This window comes from Scyliorhinus canicula, chromosome 18, assembly GCF_902713615.1.
Source record: "Scyliorhinus canicula chromosome 18, sScyCan1.1, whole genome shotgun sequence".
Classification (NCBI taxonomy): Eukaryota; Metazoa; Chordata; class Chondrichthyes; order Carcharhiniformes; family Scyliorhinidae; genus Scyliorhinus; species Scyliorhinus canicula.
Genome location: NC_052163.1, coordinates 8,661,459 through 8,683,992, shown reverse-complemented (window position 1 = coordinate 8,683,992; position 22,534 = coordinate 8,661,459). Strand labels below are relative to the sequence as shown.

At 46.3% G+C, this 22,534-nt stretch overlaps 1 protein-coding gene across 1 annotated transcript in view; it reads right to left on the bottom strand.

Moving 5' to 3' along the window:
• LOC119953069 (protein kinase C alpha type-like) overlaps window positions 1-22,534 on the bottom strand; it is a 249,538-nt gene that overhangs the window by 209,998 nt on the left and 17,006 nt on the right. The gene's annotated exons all lie outside the window — the stretch shown is intronic.

Here is a 22,534-nt window from a genome sequence, read left to right as displayed (position 1 = left end):
TTCGGGGATGTAGTTACTCCGAAGAATCAAGATAAATGGGTGACGGTGAGAGGGGCTGGGAGGAAGCAGTCAGTGCAGGGATCCTCTGTGGTCCTTCCCCTCAGTAACACGTATACCGCTTTGGATACCGTTGAGGGGGACGACCTACTAGGGGTAAGCCACGGTGAACGGATGTCCAGCACTGGGTCCGTCCCTGTGGCTCAGAAGGGAAGGAGGGAGAGCAGGCGAGAAATAGTTATTGGGGATTCGATAGTTAGAGGGACAGACTCACGGATGGTATGCTGCCTCCCGGGGGGCTGGGTCTCAGACGTATCGGACAGTGTTTTCAGAATCCTTAAGGGGGAGGGGGAACAGTCACAAGTCGTGGTACACATCGGTACCAATGACATAGGTAAGAGAAGGGACGGGGATTTAAAACAGGAATTTATGGAGCTAGGGTGGAAGCTGAGAGCCAGGGCAAACCATGTTGTCATCTCTGGTTTGTTGCCGGTGCCACGTGCTAGTGAGGTGAGGAACAGGGAGATAGTGCAGATAAACATGTGGCTGCAGGGATGGTGTAGGAGGGAGAGTTTCAGGTACATGGATAATTGGAGAACATTCTGGGGAAGTTGGGACCTGCACAGACAAGATGGTTTGCACCTGAACCAGAGGGGCACCATGAACTTGGAGCGTGGATTGGTACTTGGGACTACGATGTTGTGGCCATTACGGAGACATGGTTAGAACAGGGACAGGAATGGTTGTTGGAAGTTCCTGGGTATAGATGTTTCAGTAAGAGTAGGGAAGGTGGTAAAAAGGTGGAGGAGTAGTATTGTTAGTCAAGGATAGTTTATCGGCTGCAGAAAGGCAGTACGAAGGGGATCTGCCTACTGAGGTAATATGGGCCGAAGTTAGAAATAGGAAAGGAGCGGTCACATTGTTAGGAGTTTTCTATAGGCCCCCAAATAGTAATAGAGATGTGGAGGAAGAAATTGCAAAACAGATTATGGATAGGTGTGGAGGTCTCAGGGTAGTTGTCATGGGTGACTTTAACTTTCCAAATATTGATTGGAACCTCTATAGGTCAAACAGTTAGGATGGGGAAGTTTTTGTACAGTGTGTGCAGGAGGGTTTCCTGACACAATATGTGGACAGGGGGGGGGGGGGGGCACATTGGATTTGGTACTGGGTAATGAACCGGGCCAAGTGTTAGATTTGTTTGTTGGAGAGAACTTTGGAGATAGTGACCACAATTCGGTGTCTTTCATTATTGCAATGGAGAGGGATAGGGCCATACGGCAGGGCAAGGTTTATAATTGGGGGAGGGGTAATTATGATGCGATTAGGCAAGAATTAGGGAGCATAAGATGGGAACAGAAACTGTCAGGGAAAGGCACAAATGAAAAGTGGAGCTTGTTCAATGAACAAATACTGCGAGTCGTTGATAGGTATGTCCCTGTTAGGCAGGGAGGAAATGGCCGTGTGAGGGAACCATGGTTCACAAAAGAGGTTGAATGTCTTGTCAAGAGGAAAAAGGAAGAGTATGTAAGGATGAGAAAACAAGGTTCAGTTGGGTCGCTTGAGGGTTACAAAGTAGCAAGGAATGAGCCAAAAAAAGGGCTTAGGAGAGCTAAGAGGAGGCATGAGAAGTCCCCGCGGGTCTGATCAAGGAAAACCCCAAGGCTTTTTACTCTTATGTGAGAAATAAAAGAATGACCAGGGTGAGGGTTAGGGCCGGTCAAGGACAGGAGTGGGAACTTGTGCATGGAGTCAGAAGAAATAGGAGAGGCGTTGAATGAATACTTTTCTTCAGTGTTCACCAAGGTGAAGGGCCATGTTTTTGAGGATGAAAGTGTGATACAGGCAGGTAGGCTGGAGGAGGTAGATGTTCTGAGGAAGGATGTATTAGCAATTTTGAAAAACCTGAGGGTGGACAAGTCCCCTGGGCCAGATGGGATATATCCAAGGATTCTTTGGGAGGCCAGGGATGAGATTGTAGAACCTTTGGCTTTGATCTTTGGGTCCTCACTGTCCACGGGGATAGTGCCAGAGGACAGGAGAGTGGTGAATGTTGTTCCTCTGTTCAAGAAAGGGAATAGGAATGACCCTGGTAATTATAGGCCAGTTAGTCTTATTTCGGTGGTCGGTAAGTTAATGGAAAAGGTCCTGAAGGATAGGATTTATGACCATTTGGAAAGATGCAGCTTAATCCGGGATAGTCAACACGGATTCATGAAGGGTAAGTTTTGCCTCACAAATTTCATTGAATTCTTTGAGGAGGTAACTAAGTGTGTAGATGAAGGTAGAGCAGTTAATGTTATATACATGGATTTTAGTAAGGCATTTTTGTAAGGTTTCCCATGGTCGGCTCATGAAGAAAGTAAGGAGATGTGGGATAGAGGGAAATTTGGCCAATTGGATAAGTAACTGGCTATCACATAGAAGACAGAGGGTGGTGGTGGATGGAAAATTTTCAGACTGGAGACCAGTTACCAGCGGTGTACCACAGGGGTCAGTGCTGGGTCCTCTGCTATTTGTGATTTTTATCAATGACTTGGAGGAAGGGGCTGAAGGGTGGGTCAGTAAATTTGCTGATGACACCAAGATTGGTGGAGTAGTGGATGAGGTGGAAGGCTGTTATAGCCTGCAAAGAGACATTGATAGGATGCAGAGCTGGGCCGAAAAAGGCAGATGAAGTTTAACCCTGATAAGTGTGAGGTGATTCATTTTGGTAGAAAATGAATGCGGATTACAGGGTCAACGGCAGGGTTCTGAGGAATGTGGAGGAACAGAGAGATCTCGGGGTTGATGTCCACAGATCTCTGAAGGTTGCCACTCAAGTGAATAGAGCCGTGAAGAAAGTTTATAGTGTGTTAGCGTTTATTAACAGGGGGCTTAAGTTTAAGAGCCGCGAGGTTATGCTACAACTATACATGACCCTGGTGAGACCACATTTGGAGTATTGTGTGCAGTTCTGGTCACCTCATTACAGGAAGGATGTGGAAGCATTGGAAAGGGTGCAAAGTAGATTTACCAGGATGCTGCCTGGTTTGCAGGATAGGTCTTATGAGGAAAGGTTGAGGGAGCTAGGGCTTTTCTCTTTGGAGCGGAGGATGAGAGGCGACTTAATAGAGGTTTATAAGATGATGAGGGGGATAGATAGAGTGGACGTTCAGAGACTATTTCCTCGGGTGGATGTAGTTGTTACAAAGGGGCATAACTATAAGATTCAGGGTGGGAGATATAGGAGGGATCTCCGAGGTAGGTTCTTTACTCAGAGAGTGGTTAGGGTGTGGAATGGACTGCCTGCTGTGATAGTGAAGTCGGACACATTAGGAACTTTCAAGCGGTTATTGGATAGGCACATGGAGCACACCAGAATGACAGGGAGTGGGATAGCTTGATCTTGGTTTCGGAAAATGCTCGGCACAACATCGAGGGCCGAAGGGCCTATTCTGTGTTATACTGTTCTATGTTCTAATGGGGAAAGGGCAGGGGAAAAGGGACTAATTGGGTAGTGTCATGCGAGTGTCCCTTTAAGAAAGGTTTTTGTTTCATCACATGGCTTCAGTGATGTCATTGTGCAGGTGGAGCTGGATTGTGGCTCCGTGAGCTGTTTTTGCTTTCCCTTTCAGTTTTGACTGCTGTGAACTCAGACAGGAGAAATAAGTGTTTTGGCTTGTCTCTCTCTCGTTTCATTTTAAATATCTGTTCCAGTAAAAATCAACTTGGTCGTGGCTTTTAAGATATAGTTTGCTTTCTCGGAACGGCTTAAACCTGCTGGTGAGACGGGGTCAGAATCTCAGGAAAAGCCCGTCTTATTAAAGTGAGAATGCAGAGTGCTGGGCTATGCCCTTGAAAAGGGGTTTTGGTTTATGGGATTTGTTTTTGAATTGGAACAGTTAAGGGGGGATTCATTAAGTGTTATACATCGATTACTGTAGCTGTGGGATGTCTTTATGTTTGTTATTGATAAAATGTCTTACTGTTTGTTCATACGTATATATATATATATATATATATGTCAACTAAGTTTCTAGAATCAAGCTTATTTTGATTGAAGTGTCTGGGAAGACTGTTGAATCAACCTGAAGTGAAAAAGTTACAGGTCAGGTGAACTCCATAATACACTTTGGAGTTTTGAAACCCTGGCCCACAACAGTCGCTCTTTCACATGGTTGGCACAGGCAGTATGGAATAGCCTCTTTCTGTGGTGCACTGGAAAATGAAACGGCAGGTTGATGTTTCAGGTCGAACCCCCACAGCAGCTGAACAAGCCTCTGGCACACGGGCAAAAATCTTACAAGTCAAAGCAAAATTTGGCAGACGCTGAAAACCTGAAATAAAAACAGAAAGTGCTGGAAATACTCAGTCATAATCGACTCGTAGCGTGGGGGCAGATTAGCCGGTCCCCTCCGTCGTGGGAATTGTTGGAGGTGGGGCGGAAAATTTGGCTGGCCGTTTAAAGGCCCGCTGACCTAGGGTATGGGATTTCCGATCTCGAGCGGGTGACCCCACCCGTTAACGGAGTTTCTCTCTCCACAAAAGCTGGCAGAGTTGGTGAGCATTTCTGGCACTTTCTAGTTCATTTCAAAAATGTTATAAGGCATTGTGGTGATGACAGCAATCATATTGCTGGGTATTCAGTAACATTGTGGTGATGACAGCAATCATATTGCTGGGTATTCACTAACATTGTGGTGATGGCATATTGCTGGGTATTCACTAACATTGTGGTGATGGCATATTGCTGGGTATTCACTAACATTGTGGTGATGGCATATTGCTGGGTATTCACTAACATTGTGGTGATGGCATATTGCTGGGTATTCACTAACATTGTGGTGATGGCATATTGCTGGGTATTCACTAACATTGTGGTGATGGCAGCAATCATATTGCTGGGTATTCACTAACAAACATACTATTTAATGTCAGCCAGATGAGCAGTGTTCATTGCTGCCTGAACCAAATACACGTGTCTGTTCGAAGACCCTGACGCACCTTTTTGAGGTAGTTACAGATGTGTGGCTGAAATCAAGAGGCAGTTTCAAAAGCTGGCACTTGTTCCCTTTCCACTCAGCTCCTGATCTCAACAGAACTTACTGCTCCCCGCCCCCTCGGAATAACGATATTCCAGGCTTCGGAAACACAAACCATCGCCAGAACTCGGAACCATTAAATTCCGTCACATGCAGAATCCACAAAACAAGTGAATAAAGTTAAACAAAGTTTGGTTTTATTTTAATAATCTTTAATAAATAATCATCTTTATTATTGCCACAAGTAGGTTTACATTAACACTGCAATGAAGTTACTGTGAAAATCCCTCAGTTGCCACACTCCGGCGCCTGTTTGGGTACACTGAGGGAGAATTCAGAATGTCCAATTCACCTAACAGCACATCTTTCGGGACTTGTGGGAGGAAACCGGAGCACCCGGAGGAAACGCAAGCAGACATGGGGAGAACGTGCAGACTCCGCACAGATAGTGACCCAAGCGGGAATCAAACCAGGGACTATGACGCTGTGAAGCAACAGTGCTAAACACTGTGCTATCGTGCCGGGACTAGTTTGGGGCCAGCTGCAAAGCCCAGACTTGAAATTGGTTTTAAATTTTCAGAAATCTTCATGAGACAGAGATATTTAAACAACCCTTACAGACATTACAATCAATGCAGAAAAATACTGAACAAACATGTCCAACAATTCTTATTGAATGCGTTTAGTTTGCACGTGCATGACATCCAAAAATACTTTGATGCAGCTCTTTTTCGATGCAGTGGGTAACACTCTCACCATAGAGTCAGAGGTTATAGATTCAAATCCCATCTGGGGAGTGTCCTACATGATGTGAGCTGACACTCCCGGGGAAGCATTAATGGAATGCTGCACTGTTGGAAGTGTTCTGTTTCAGGAGAAACATTAAACTGAGGTCCCTCCTGCCTTGTCAGATGAATAATAAAGATCACGCTACACTGCTTAAGAGCAGGGAATTAACCCCGGTGCCCTAGCCAATATCTATTTCTCAATCACTAAAAACAGATCATTGAGTCGTTGCTGTGTGTGGAAACTTTCTGTGCACAAATTGGCTGTTGCATGTCTTACATTTCAACAATGACTGTACTTCAAAAACACTTAATTGTCCCAAGCCTATAATTTATTGACACATTGGAGCATTCAGAGGTTGGGAAAGACTTTGGGTAGAATATGAAAATTAAAAAATTGTGAAAATGATCAAGAATGTAATAAAAGTAAAAGATTCTGCACCTTCTAAATTATTACATTGAAAAAGAATTCAAAAACAATTCTAAAAAGGGGGTGCAGTAGCAGAGGTACTGGCTGTACATGTGCCTAAAAACCAGGGGCTGGTTTAGCTCACTCAGCTAAATCGCTGGCTTTTAAAGCAGACCAAGCAGGCCAGCAGCACGGTTCGATTCCTGTACCTGCCTCCCCAGACAGGCGCCGGAATGTGGCGACTAGGAGCTTTTCACAGTAACTACATTGAAGCCTACTTGTGACAATAAGCAATTTTCATTTAATTTTTCATTTAAAATCATTGAAGGTGTCTGGATAGGTTGAGATAGCATTTAATAATGCATACAGCATCCTAGACTTTATTAATAGGGGCACAGAGTATAAAAGCGAGGAGGTTATGTTAAACTTGTATAGAACACTGGTTCAACCACAACTGGTGTATTGCATCAAGTTCTGGGTGCCACACTTTGGGAAAGATGTGAAGACATTAGAGAGAGGGCAGAAAATATTAATCAGAATGGTCCCAGGGCTGAGGAACTTTTGTTACGTGGATAGATTGGAGAAGTTGGGACTAATCTCCTTGAAGAAGCGAGGATTGAGAGGAGATATAAGAGAGAGCTGTTCAAAATCATGAGGGCTCAAGACAAAATGTTCCCATTAGTGGAGTGATCAAGAACGGGAGGGCACAGATTTAAGGTATAATAATAATAATCTTTATTATTGTCACAAGTAGGCTTCCATTAACACTGCAATGAAGTTACTGTGAAAAGCCCCTTGTCGCCACACTCCGACGCCTGTTCGGGTACACAGAGGGAGAATTCAGAATGTCCAATTCACGTAACAGCACGTCTTTCGTGACTTGTGGGAGGAAACCGGAGCACCCGGAGGAAACCCACGCAGACACCGGGAGAACGTGCAGACTCCGCACAGACAGTAACCCAAGCCGGGAATCGAACCCGGGACCCGGACACTGTGAAGCAACAGTGGTTGGCAAAAGAAGAAACAGCGGCTTACGGAATAATAGCGAGTGGTTAGGATCTGGCATGCCCGACCTGATAAGTGTGGTGGAGGCAGGTTTAACCGAGACAGTGAAGATAGAAGTGGATAATTATCTGAAAAGGAAGGACGTGCAGAGCTACGGAGAGAAGGCAAGGGAGTGGCACACGGTAAACTGCTCCTCAGGAGAGCGAGCACAGACCCGACGGGCCGAATGGAACAGTTGTGTGCTGCGAGGTGAAGGTCAGGTCATTCTTTTCCCAGAGGCATTGAGAGCTAGTTGACTGCTGCCCTCAAACAGTCACTCTCTTGTTAATAATCTGAATTGACAAAAACAAAAGGCATTTGGAGAGGCCCTGCTCTGTCACGAAGATCCTCAGTTTGTGCTTCGCCAGGTACAATGCTGTTCCAGTAAAAATGTTCCAGGACATCTTTAGCATAAAATAAGGACTGATGTTGCCAGGATCTTTTACAAGAAAGTTTAAGGAAATGACCACAAGTGCAGTTGGCAAACATCCTGAGCTGTCAAGGCAGCTCCTATGTTGCTGCCTTTTCTCCAGTGTAAGCAGAGGTCTGCACTGTCACTATGGCAACGCATCGTTAGCAAGTAGCATGACATTGATCTTGCTGCTTAACTATTTGAAATCCCGATTGCAACATCTTCCCATTTGAAGGCATTTGATTTCCCCTCTATTTTATTCCCAGTTTTTCAGTAAAAAGGCCTCACATTGCTCCAGAGCCTTGGACTAATTCAGGAAGCCCCAAAGCACATTATGGACAGTGAGGTGCTTGTCGGAATGTAGGAAACGAGCCAGACAATTTATGCACAGCAAGCTCCCACAAACAGCAACTGAAATTCTGACCAGACAACCTGTATTTGGTGCTGACGACTGAGGGATACATAAGGCGGAGGACTCCAGGAATAGTTTCCTGCTTTTCTTCAAACTAGTGCCGTGTGATTGTTACATCCACCCAAGGGGACAGTTTAATGTCTCATCGAAGGGATAGGCTTTCTGACAGTGCAGCACTGCCCAAGTACAAACACTGGGAGTCTTGACCTAGACTGTAGAATCATAGAATCTCTACATTGCAGAAGGAGGCCATTCGGCCCAACGAGACTGCACCGACCTTCCCTCTGAAAAAACACCCTCCCTAAGCCCACTCCCCCGTGCTATCCCCACCTGACCTGCACAACCCTGGACAAAAAGGGGCAATTTTACCATCACCAATCCACCTAACCTGCACATCTCTGGACTGTGTGTTCAAGTTCCTGAACTAGGCATCTCCTGCAGCAAAGAGAAGAGGCAGGTGAGAGGGTCAATAATCTCCACCAATACAGGCCATAAAGAACCATTTTGAAGAAGAGCAGGAGATGCTCCAACATCCTGCCCTCAGCAACCACTGCCCTAAACCGGTTAACTGATCAATAACCTCATTACTCTCTGCAGCTGTTGCTTTCAGAACAGCAATTACTGCTCTTCACAGCGAGGTAACTTGAGGTGCTTCGGAATGATGCAAGGTACTATAGAAAATGTTATTTACTCCTAATGTTTCAAAGTAGCCTTCACAATTACTTACATTTTTCACCTATTAAGTCACAGGAACCTATCTGTCCCCTCAGGTTGATAATCCCATTTCACTATTTGGAAAATAATATGGGAATTCTTCCCGTTCTGGGCCAACATTTATCCCACATCCACCATTACTAAAAGCAGAACATTGGGACAACAGCAAATTGCTTTTGTGGGATCCTGAGGTGCATAAACTGGCTCCCATGGTTTCTCCACATCAGAAGTAAAGCCCTTTGGGACAATCTGAGACACCAAAAGGCACTATATAAATGCACATCTATTTTTTTAGGTGCCCTGAATTACTTGATAAGCCCAATTGCCTCTTTCTGTGCTGTAATACTCGAATGAGGATTATGTTAGTGGCTGGAAATGCACAAAGCAAATATCTGAGCCCAGTCTCTTTGTAAGATCACTGGATCTTTGGACCTTTAAGTCGATCATGGTATCTGAGGATCGATTGGGGAATTGGGAGTTGATTTCAAAGGTCGGCTACGATCGTGTTAAGTGATGGAGGAATGTTGAAGGGGCCATTTGGCCAACTCCTGCTCCTTATTTCTTATATTTCTTGGTGCGACACAAATGTCAATAATGATTCGCTGCCAAAGGCGGACTTGCACCTTTGGGGGCCCCACGCTCTCTCTCTTTGTGGGACCCCTACATCACACCTCACCCCCTGGCGACACGGCAGCCCACCCTCAAAGACATCAAGCCCCACCCCCAATGACATCAATGCACTCCTGACCCCACCCACACTCAGTTCACACAATGCGAGGCACAGAAACCCCAAAATCACTGCTTAATTGCTGTAATAATAATAATACTAATCTTTATTATTGTCACAAGTAGGCTTACATTAACACTGCGATGAAGTTACTGTGAAAAGCCCCTAGTCGCCACACTCCGGCGCCTGTTCGGGTCACAGAGGGAGAATTCAGAATGCCCAATTCACCTAACAAGCACGTCTTTCGGGACTTGTGGGAGGAAACCGGAGCACCCGGAGGAAACCGGAGCACCCGGAGGAATCCCATGCAGACATGGGGAGAAGGTACAGACTCCCTACGTGCAGTGACCCAAGCTGGGAATCGAACCTGGGACCCCGGAGCTTTGAAGCAACAGTGCAACCACTGTGCTACTGTGCCGCCCGTGCTTTTTAACTTATGATAACAACAAGCCTATACTGTAATTGATAACTTGTTTTCCAAGCCTACTTGTTGTCAACATGACGGTGAGATGGTGAATATTGCAACCAGTGTGTCTGGAGGTGAGCAAACATGAACTGGTTGCTGAGCAACAGAGTGGAGAGATCAGCTGGTGATGTGGCTCAGCACAGCACAGGCCAGGGCAGGACAGAATAAGCCAGAAACGTCCAGTGCAGGAGCAGATGCTTCAATGAAGTGGAGTGTCCAGCCCAAGTCTAATATCTGTGGCTTTGCTCACAGCCCTCTGACAGGATTCTGTTCTTTTTTCCAGAAGGGAAGAGACTTTCTGAACGCCAGTATTGTGATGGGGGGGGGGGGGGGGGGGGGGGGGGCAGTAAATTCAACATGCAGAAACACAACTGAAGATGTTGCGCATTCCGCCCCAGCGTTGCGAAGGACTCTGTAAAAGTGAGCCAAGTACAGGCTTCAAGAGACAGCCCAGCAAAACCGAGCAAACTACACGTGTCCAAAACTCCAACAGAGCTACAGAAGTAGAACCGGCCTCCAGGATGAGCACAGCAGAAGCATCAACAAATTCAGCCAGGTTTCAAAACGCCAGGATAAAAATACACCCCCACTGTGTCATCTGTAAAGAGGCTGTGCCCATTCAAACCCAAATTATTGCCAAGAAATCGAATGTTGCAAAACGAACATTCCAATTGAAATATCCGAATGGACGGAGCCGCCTGTTATTGACTCTCAAGCCGGGTCCACGCTGGTTAAACATCATTTGGTGAGTGCTGAAGTAAAGGAGCTCCCAGCAGAAACACGGGAAGCCCCATCCATCTGCAAACTTGAGGAATGCCAAATGGAATTGCAGGTCGACTCCCTCGAGGGCGGATTGTTTGTTGAGGGAGAAACAGGAACGGAAACAATACTGGAATTTCCTGCCGACTGCCTGATAGCAGAATCTGGCTTTGATTCTCAAATGGCTCAGTCATCCAAAATCTTGATCCCAGGAGTTCTGCATGCATCCCACATAGAAACTGCGTCCACAATGGATTGTGCCGGATTCTTGAACGCTTCCAAGAATATCCCACACTGCATGCTGTCATTTGAGAGAGATGTGCCCAAAAAGCAGGACTGGCTATTTGGCCCCTCATGTCTATTCTACCATTCAATAAGATCATGGCTGATCTAATTGTGGCCTCAAATCTACTTACCAGCTTGTTCCCCATGACTATTGACTCCCTTGTAGATACAAGAACCCATCTAACTAAGGCTTGAATATATTCCACTGTTCTCTGAGGTAGAGAATTTCAAAGGTTAACAGCATCTGAGAAGGAATTCCTCCTCATCTCCATCTTCAATGAGAGGCCTCTTATTTTGAAAGTGCTCCTTCGTTCTAGTTTGTCCCATAAGGAAATACATCCTCTCAGCATCTACCCTGTCAAGCCCGCTCAGGATCTTACATGTTTCAATAGATCACCTCGCATTCTTCTAAATTCCAGTGGGTGTAGGCTCAACCTGTTCTGAGATTGATCATTCTGTCTTGAACTCTCAGCATGGAACTTGGTTCTCAAACAGACTGTAGACATAATCTGGGACCTACTTAACACTTGTTAATCAGTTCTACTTCCAAGCAGGTTACAGAGTAGGTCCGTAGCTCTTAGCCATGAGAGAGAGAAACAGAGTGTCCAATACATGACCGCCTAGTGTCAGTGATACATCATTATCTATGACATACTTTAGCATAGCCAGCTCCTCTATAGCCTGGGTTAGTCAACCCCCAGCAGATGGACCTGAAGATCGCCGCCTCGGAGAAATCATCACACCTTGACACAAAACCGGAAGGTGTTTATCAAAGTGACAAGGTCGAATACCCCATTAAAACATTCCCTACAAATCCCAAATCAGAAATGGATGACAGAATGGACGCTGTTGCTTTGTGGACTGTAGAAACTGGACCGTGTGTTGAATTAAGAATAACTGAATTCCAAGTCGATATTCCAAAGTGCAATTGGTTGCCGCCCAGCTCTCTCACTCTCAGCCCTGGCCTCTGGTCAAGTCCCCCGCTGCTCCCCCCTAAAACCACCCTGCTGGTGCCTGCCTGGGTCTCGCACCTCCTGACTGCTCGCACCTTTTGCTCAGGTGGCCAAGCCACAAGCCTCGATGACGGAGTGTGCTCCTTTTTTTTTTTAAATTTTAGATTACCCAATTATTTTTTCCAATTAAGGGGCAATTTAGCGTGGCCAATCCACCTACTCTGCACATTTTTGGGTTGTGGGGGCGAAACCCACGCAGACACGGGAAGAATGTGCAAACTCCACACGGACAGTGACCCAGAGCCGGGATCGAACCTGGGACCTCAGCGCCGTGAGGCGGTTGTGCTAACCACTAGGCCACCGTGCTGCCCTAACGGAGTGTGCTCCTGGCTGCTGCTTATCTTGTCTGGCCTCTGCGCTCTCGTCGTTGCCGCCTGGTTGCCGCCCAGCCTTCTCACTCTCAGCCCTGGCCCATGGCTCTGGTCAAGTCGCCCCACTGGCCGCTGCTCCCTGAAAAGGCACAATGCCGGCGCTTGCCCGGCCTTCACCCCTCCCAACTGCTCACCTCTCCGCTCTCGTCCTGTTGGCCAAGCTGTGAGCCTTGACGAATTGTGGGCTCCTGGCTGACTGCTGCTAAGTGCCGGCTTTATCCAGCCTGGCCTCTATTCTTTGGTTGGTTGCCCACCTGCCCTCCTCAGCCCTGGCCTGGGAGGTGGAGAGTTGCCCCGCTGCTCCCGTCGATGGCTGTTAGCCACCCCTCCTCCTCGCCTTGCTGAAGGCTTTGATGACTTGCACCCTGAACTCAGGTCAGTGATCTGGTCCTGATGGGGTCCCTGGTCGTGCGCTCAGATCGTGCACGGACCAGCTGGCAGGTGTGTTCGCGGAAATCTTCAACCTCTCCCTACTCCATTCCGAGGTTCCCACCTGCTTCAAGAAGGCCACCATCATACCGGTGCCAAAGAAGAACCAGGCAACATTTCTCAATGACTATCGCCCGGTGGTCTTGACATCGATCGGAATGAAGTGCTTCGAGAGGTTGGTCATGAGGCACATTCACTCCATACTCTCAGAATGCCGAGATTCACTGCAATTCACATACTGCCACAACCAGTCCACAGCAGACACCATCTCCCTGACCCTACACTCATCCCTGGAGCATCTCAACAACAAGGGCTACTACATCAGACTCCTATTCATTGACTACAGCTCCGCCTTCAACATATAATCCCAGCCAAGCTCATATCAAAGCTCTAAACCTAGGACATGGCTCCTCACTCTGCAAATGGTTCCTCGACTTTCTGACGCATACACTACAATCAGTAAGAATGAACAACAATACCTCCTCCACGAAAATCCTCAATACTGGGGCCCCGCAAGGCTACGTACTTAGCCCCCTACTCTACTCCCTGTACACACACGACTGCATGGCAAAGTCCATCTACAAGTTTGCTGATGACATGACCATAGTGGGTCAGATCTCGAACAGTGATGAGTCAGAATACAGGAGGGAGATAGAGAATCTAGTGGAGTGGTGTAACAACAATCTCTCCCTCAATGTCAGCAAAACTAAGGAGCTGGTCATTGACTTCAAGAAGCAAAGTATTGTACACACCCCTGTCAGCATCAACAGGGCCGAGGTGGAGATGGTTGACAGTTTCAAATTCCTAGGTGTACATATCACCAACAATCTGTCCTGATCCACCCACGTCGATGCTATAACCAAGAAAGCACAACAGCGCCTATACTTCCTCAGGAAACTAAGGAAATTCAGCATGCCCACATTCACCCTTGCCAATATTTACAGAGGCACCAGAGAAAGCATCCCATCTGGCTGCATCGCAGCCTGGTATAGCAACTGCTCAGCGCAAAACCGTAAGAAACTATAGAATCGTGAACACAGCCCAGTCCATCACACGATCCCTGCCTCCCACCCATTGACTCTATTTACACCTCCCGCTGTCTTGGGAAAGTGGGCAGCATAATCAAAGACCCCTCCCACCCGGCTTATTCACTTTCAGTTCCGGTATTGAGGACTATCGTGGAGGACGTTGTTGTTCTTCCAGGGACTCTGGAGATCTGGGCCAACGTGATCAAATGTTGTGCAATTTGCTTCTTCTGCGACTGTCCTAACTCTACTGCTAAAGCTGCTTCAACTCTGAGCACCAGTGATGGACCTGTACCCACCCTGATTCACACCAGGGATATGCAAATCAAAATACTCTCTTCACAGACAACTAACAGTTTGGAAGGACAAGACATATAATTATGCTGCGGCCAGTTTTCATGGTTGAAACGGAAACAAGATGAAGACCTCACCCACCCATAATCCATCATCACCAATGAACATGGAGATGGCTGAGATATAGATATAGCTAACATTAACCTGGAGTCTTCAGGACTTGAAGATTAATCGCCTGGGCACCATCTGGGAAAAATGTCTTAGGGGCATGAAACAGAAATACAAAGATTTTGTTCCAATTGTTTTTTAAAACTGTTTTAATTTCCAATAACATAAACAGTAGACATCGGGGAAAATATTGTTTTGCATGGCGGGCGGGATGTGACTTGATGATACATCCAGAATCATTAACTCTGGACGTACCTCAATCCTGCCACACAGCACTGCTATCCCATGGCAGTGAGGCAATCAGCAGCGGCCAGAGCAAAACCGAGCCACAGGAACTGCGTCCATCATCCTTTATTCTACTTGAATTTGTACAAGCTTTAACACAGTGAAACATGTAAATTGCTCACAGGGGTATGATCAAACAGAACTTGACATCTGTAAGGAGACATTGGTTAAAGGGATGGGTTTTAAGGGGAGAGAGTGAGGGAATTCTATCTGTCCTAAGCTCTGGAATAATCTCCTTACACTGCTCAATGTCGAATTTTGCTTGATCGGGCGTGGCCATCAATAGTGGAAGGATTCAAATCAGGAATGCACAAGGGGGGCCGATGGGAGGAGTGCAGAGGTCGGAGGGTGAAGGCAGTTGCAGAGACAGGGGTTCAGAGAGGGGGGTTATCTGGGGCCATGGAGGGATTTGAAAAGATGGATGAGAATTTTCAGGACCGGTTGTCTTGGAAACTGTCTCCTGTGTTTGCTGTCAAATGCCTGGCAGCCGGTTGTCCAAACAGCCAGCACTGCTGAGAGAGGAGCAAATTGCATCAGGCTCCCCTGCTAATTCGCCTCCTAAATGCACCGTTGCCTTGTCTGAACTGCATCCCTAGGAGATTTGAACATAACTTAGACAGGTTAAAGGTCACCTTTGAAGATGTCAGTTATTTTCCATCCTATTTACAGGATTAACGTTCCAGACAAGAGCTGTTTTAACTCAACGATTATTCGGGGGATATCAGAAAGCACTTTTTCCACATTAAGGAAATAATAAATATGGAACTCCCTTCCCTAAAAGGCAGCATATTGTGAGAGGTCAATTAAAATTTTCAAAACAGGGATTTAAAAAAAAATTGGGTAAAGGGTATTGAGATACACGAAGTAAAGAAGGGAAATTGTAGCTGAGGTAACCATGGTCAAATGGTCATCTCCATCCTCAATGATGCAGGAGCCCAAACATCAGTGTAAAAGATAAGGGCATTTCAATGATCTTCAGCCAGAAATGCTGAGTGGATGGTCCAAATCAGCTTCCTCCAGAGGTCCCCAGCATCATGGATATCAGTCTTCAGCCAATTCAATTCACTCTGCGTGATATCAGCTGAAGGCACTGGATACTGCAAAGGCTATGGGCTCTGATACTATCCCCGCAGTAGAACTAAAGACTTGTGCTCCAGAACTTGCCGCGCCCCTAGCCAAGCTGTTCCAGTACAGCTACAACACGGGCAATGTGGAAAATTGCCCACATGTGTCCTGACCACAAAAAGGGCAAATCCACTCCGGCCAATTACTGCCCCGTCAGTTTGCTCTTGATTATCAATAAAGTGATGAAGGGGTCATCAGTAGCGCTGTCAAGCAGCACTTACTCAGCAATAACCTTCTCACTGAGGCTCAGTTTGGGCTCCACCAAAGCAACTCAGCTCTTGACCTCATTACAGCCTTGATCAAAACATAGGCAAAGAACTGAACTCTAGAGGTGAGGGGAGAGTGACTGCCCTTGACATCAAGACAGTATTTGACCGTGTACGGCATCAAGGAGCCCTGGTAAAACTGGAGTCAACGGGACTCAGGGGGGAAACTTTCCACTGGCTCAAACCTTATCTCACAAAATGGAAGATGGTTGCGGTAGTTGGAGGTCAATCATCTCAGTCTCAGGGCATCATTGCAGGAGTTCCTCAGGGTAGAGGCCTGGGCCCAACCATCTTTAGCTGCTTCATCATGATCTCTCCTCCATCATAAGGTCAGAAGTGGGGATAGTCGCTGCTGACCGCACAATGTTCAGCAACATTCGCGACTCATCAAATGCTGAAGCAGTCAGGGTCCAAATGCAGCAAAACCTCGACAATATTCAAACGTGGACTGAGAAATGGCAAATGAAATTCGTGCCACACAAGTGCCAGGCAATCTAACCACCTCTCCTTAACATTCAATGGCAAATACGCCACTTTCAACATCCTGGGGGTTACCATTTACCTGGAACCCAACTGGACTAGGCACGAACATACAGGGCTGGATTCTCCGATTTTGAGACAAAATGCTGATGCCGGCGTGGGATTAGTGGCGTTTTACGCCCGAAAAAATGGCGCAAAACCTCCCCCGATCCCCTGTCTGGTGGGGGCTAGCAGGCACGCAGCGTAGAGCCCCCCACCCACCCGGCTCTAGCTGCGGATACGGCCTGAGAATTGCCGGATCCATGGCCGAACGCGATTTCAGCGTCGGTGACCGGAGAATCCCGCCCAAGGTGGCTACAATAGCCGGTTAGAGGCTGGGAATTCCTCAAAGAGTTACTCACCTCCTGACCCCCAAAGTCTCTCCACTATCTACAAGGCACAAGTCAGGAGTGTGATGGAATATTCTTACTCTCCACCGGCCTGCATGCTGCTCCAACAACTTTCAAGAAGCTTGACTCCATCCAGGACAAAGCATCCTGATTGATTGGCATCCCATCCTCCACTCCCACTGATGCACAGTGGCAGCAGTGGATACCATCTACAAGATACATTGCAGCGATTCACCAAGGTTCCTTCAACAGCACACTGCCACCTGGAATGATAAGAGCAGCAGAGGCATGGGAACACCATCACCTCCAAGTCACTCACCATGCTGACTTGAAACTTTATCGCTGTTCCTCAACTGTCACTGCACCAAAATCCTGGAACTCCCTCCCTAACAGCGTTGTGGGTGTACCTACACCACATGGGACTGCAGCAGTTCAACATGGCGGCTCATCACCACCTTCTCAATGGGCAGCACGGTAACACTGTGGTTAGTTAGCACTGTTGCTTCACAGCGCCAGGGACCCAGGTTCAATTCCCGGCTTGGGTCACTGTGCGGAGTCTGCACGTTCTCCCTGTGTCTGTGTGGGTTTCCTCCGGGTGCTCCGGTTTCCTGCCACAAGTCCCGAAAGACGTGCTTGTTGGGTGAATTGGACATCCTGAATTCTCCCTCAGTGTACCCAAACAGGCGCTGGAATGTGGAGACTAGGGGATTTTCACAATAACTTCATTGCAGTGTTAATGTAAGACTACTTGTGACACTAATAAAGATTATTATGGCCATCAAGGGCAATTAGTAATGGGCAATAAACACTGGCCTGGCCAATGAAACCCACATCCCAGAAATGAATAAATATAAAAAATATTGGATGACCTGAGGGGCGGAATATTGTGGGATATCTTTGATCTGATTCGGAGTTTTTGCCATCTACACAGGCTTTTATTCTGAAATCCTCTTCCACAGCGACAGTAAGTATCAAAGAAAAGCTGGAGAATTAACCTCCCTTTATTCAACATTGATCAACTGCCCAGCTGAAGGAGCAATAATTGGAAACACAGGGTGTGAATATTAAATGTGCACACTATTTGATCCCCATGTATAGACCTTCATTGCTATAAACTCATCAGCACTTTTGAAAACCAGTAATCATTGTTCATCTTGCTTTGAGAAGCCTGGTATCTTTAGACAATTATCATTAGCTCTTTATGCTTCATAACAGGTGACAAGCTGAATAACAATAATGACATGTATTATATAGACGGCCGTTTATGGAATGTCCTAAAGGAGAGAACTGGTGGGCTGGAGGGATTTAAGGAGGAAATTCCAAACTCTCATGCCTTATAAATCCTTCGATGGGGTACACCATTCAGCTGTGTTTACATCATCAACATTTAAATTCTATTCCTCCCAGCCCCCTACCCAAGTAAAATAGGTTTAAGGTGCGAGGGGCAAGGTTTAGAGGAGATGTACGAGGCAAGTTTTTTAAACAGAGGGTAGTTGGTGCCTGGAACTCGCTGCCGGAGGAGGTGGTGGAAGCAGGGACGATAGTGACGTTTAAGGGGCATCATGACAAATACATGAATAGGATGGGAATAGAGGGATACGGACCCAGGAAGTGGAGAAGATTTTAGTTTAGACGGGCAGCATGGTCGGCGCAGGCTTGGAGGGCCGAAGGGCCTGTTCCTGTGCTGTACTTTCCTTTGTTCTTTGTTCTAAAAGAAAAGCATTCAACCTGTGGGTTAACGACAGTCTCTTCCTGACCCACATGCGTGTTGTCAGCAAATTAGATTCAGAATACAAACGCAATCTCTTTATTTTACATACGTGCATGTTTAAGATGAAGCTGGTCGTTGCACTAAAATGCGATGCACCTTCAAAAGGCTTGAATTATAGAAGAGCCAATAAGACTAGCACCGTCACATTGCTGCTTTTACTCGAGCAAATCTACAAGGCCAGCCTTGTGAATGGAATCTTGTCAAGTGAGGAAGCAGAAACATTCAGTTAATTAGACAGGAGGACCTTATTGGCCCACAAATGCTAACACTGGAGCTTCTGTTCTGTAACTTTCCTTCAGCACAGTGGTTTAATTGGCAGTGTGCTGACAGGCATGTAGGCTTTAGCTTCAGGTGCTAACTAGGGGGGCAGTGAGCAGCACAGTGGAGTGTTCACCTTTGCGATAGGAACGCTGACAACTAGAGTTCTGCTACCCACTGATTTGGTCTTTATATTTTACCATGCAGGTACAGCTTGTCAGATGAAAATCTTTACCTCACAACCGCAAGATTGCATGAATAGTGTACAACATGTCACTTAGATATAGGTGGCTTGGATTAATTTGTATTGCTGTGAAAGTTATAATTTACTAAACCAAAAAAGCCCAAGTCAGGGGAGTTAGCTGCTTTCTTGTAGAGGTGGAGCCTGCCCCAATATTACCCAGTAAAAGCGCAGCATGTAAAAATTGCTTTGCCTGAATTATACTCTGTGACTAGCAGCTCTGAAATTCAATCCATGGTCTGGACTGACTTAACTCGACCCAGCCAGGTAACACTAATTCCTATAACATGCTTGGCCTATCTTTAAACATCGTCAAGACAGAGTTCCTTCACCAACCTTCCCCAGGCTGTTCAGAAACCCCCCCCCCCCAACATCATCCACGTAAATGGGGTGACTCTGGAGTATGTGCAGCACTTCCCATATCTCGGCAACCACCCCCCCCACAAGGGGTTACCATCAAGGAGGCAGTCCAGCACCCAGTAAGTTGTGCCAGCGTTGCCTTCTGAAAGCTGCGTCAATATGTCTTTGACAACAGGGGCCATTAGAAGTTAACAATGGTCCTGGTGGTTTATAAAGTCCTTGTGTTGACCACCCTTCTCTCCTGGAGTGCCTAGCGATGCCACATTAAGATCCTCAAGAGTTTCCATCAGCGGAGCTTGCGTCAAAACCTGGCGATGAAATGGGAGGACGGCTGGACCAACGCTAGTGTCCTCCGTGAAGCTTTGTGTACCAGCATCGAAGTCCTGCTCCTGCAGAATCAACTCCGATGGACGGACCATTGCATCCAAATGCCTGGAAACCGCCTCCTTCTGTTTCATGAAGCTCACTGGTGTTACGCTTGAGGGTATCCCCACTTGGAACACCGGTTTGTGTGGGTGTATAGTTTTATTTTGTTTTGGTGTGAGAAGACAAGTGAAATCCCAGTCAGAATAAATATCCCAGTCGTCATGTAACAATTAAAGACAATTTCTGAAAGTAATTAAAAAACAAATATACACAAACAGGACTACTCAACTTTCATACAAGTTAGATGTATGAATTATTAAAAACAGTTTCTATAGAAGTACCCCTTGTTACAAACTAGATCTACAATACCTGAACTCTGTAAGACTTCCCCTGTTCCCCAAACAATATCCAAATTGAATAACCAACTATAGTTATCACATCATACAGGGATGATACTCAAATCTGAGAACCATCTTTTTCCTGGTTCAGCGAAGATATTTTCAAACTGCTGTTACAAAGGTTTTCTGCACTGCCTTGGCTCCAAGGCTTAGAAACTTGTTTGCTGTAAACTTGGCCTTCAGGCTTGGTGGCTGGAAACTGGTCTGTCCGCTTTCAGAGACTACCAGATGGTAAAAGCCTCTCCTGGCTTCTCAGGGTCTGGGCAATTATACCTTTGTTGTTCTTTGATTATGCGGCTGTCTGCCCCGGTCAACTTCCTTGACTCTACATCAACATATGTTTATCTCAGGGTCCTTCCCAATAGTCTTCCCAAAGCTACCCTGAAGCACGGAGGCATTAACACCACCAACTGGGAGGAGAAGGACGGCTGTGGCATGATTCCACTTCATCCATCAACGCACAAGCCACTCCGAGGCTCAGCGACTAGAGCGCGACACAGAACGGCAGAGGAAGGAGAAGGAAGTCAATCCTGGACTGTGAATTGCTCACAGAGATTTCAAGAGATGCCCATCATTTTATCCCATCCCTTCCCAAACGTTCAAATGGAACGCACCTTTGCACGTCAGCACAGAGACTGAAACTGTTTTCATCAGATATATCTGCAGATTAAATATACAGATGTCAAATGGCACAGCAAGATACCATATCAGTGTATCATTTAAAATGGGAATCGGGTACACACAGCAGGATGATCACATTACTCATATGTGAAGAAATAGAGCTTAGAGAATCTCTTAAGCACCGGCTTGTTCAACTTTCCAGTCTCTCTCCTTTCCTCTGCAAGACAACCCCTGCGGCTCAGGCACTGGAGACCCTCTTTTCCAAAGTACATATTTTTATGAGAATGTTTTCATTTTTTCAAATATAGCCACAAACCCTCAAAACTGGTACAGTGCAGTGTAAATGCTTCTGCATACACCTCGACAGAAAAATAAACTTGGTTCTTAAACCAACCAAACAATAGGAAAAAAACAAGAACAGCTGGAGAAGAGCAGAGAAGAGGGTAAGGCCGTGTGAACATGGTAATATGATGCACGACTCCACATTTAGCGAATTCAAAATCATGCCACATATCTTGTGGAACACTTTGTGGAGCAAGTCAGACATAACGGAATCTAGAATTTGAGACAGGGTCCCATACTTTCGGAAAGCATGCAATTTAGAACGGGGTATGCAAGTTAGGAACTACATGAGGATACATCCCATAATAATTTATGCAAATTTTGACTTGGAGGATACTTATCGCTAATCCAAGATCAAAGGATGATTTTCCGCAATGGTTAGGATATTATACGGATTTTTTCCCATTAGTGTCAATGATTCTCCTGTCTGAGGAAGCACGGTGACGCAGTGGGTTAGCACTGCTGCCTCACGGCGCCGAGGTCCCAGGTCCGATCCCAGCTCTGGGTCACTGTCCGTGTGGAATTTGCACATTCTCCCCGTGTTTGCGTGGGTTTCACCCCCACAACCCAAAGATGTGCAGGGTAGGTGGATTGGCCACAGTAAATTGCCCCTTAATTGGAAAAAATGAATTGGGTACTCTCAATTTATTTTTTTAAATGATTCTCTTTTCTGGGAGTCCCAGAATTAGGAATAAAGGATCAAATTCTGAGGCCGTGCTGAATATCTTCTCAAGTTCGTTAAGTACGTCAGACCAATAGGTTGAATTTTGACACACGACCACACATACTGTACATAGTCTCATTCGACTACCTGGCACTTTAGACACATCGAGGATATATATATTTTAAAAATTTAGAATACCCAATTCATTTCCCAATTAAGGGGCAATTTAGCGTAGCCAATCCACCTACTCTGCACATCTTATGGGTTGTGGGGATGAGACCCACGCAGACACGGGGAGAATGTGCAAACTCCATGCGGACCGGGGCCAAGATCGAACTCGCCCCAATCCATTCCACCTCCTCCTTGATCCTCCTCCATCCCCTCTACCCAATGTTACTGCCCCCAGCAAAGCCAGAACTCCACTGTTGAGGCTTCTGTTGGAGACACTGTTTTCCCTCAGCCTGTTGCACATCACCGGAAGCTGAATAGTGAAGGTCATGAACTGGGCTTCACTGTCACAGATTGTGACCAGTGAAATCATTACCTTTGAACCTAACACTACGCCAAATTTCCACATCTGAGAGATATTTGGCAACAAATTCTCCTTAAATCTCAGATAGATAGATTTTTGTTG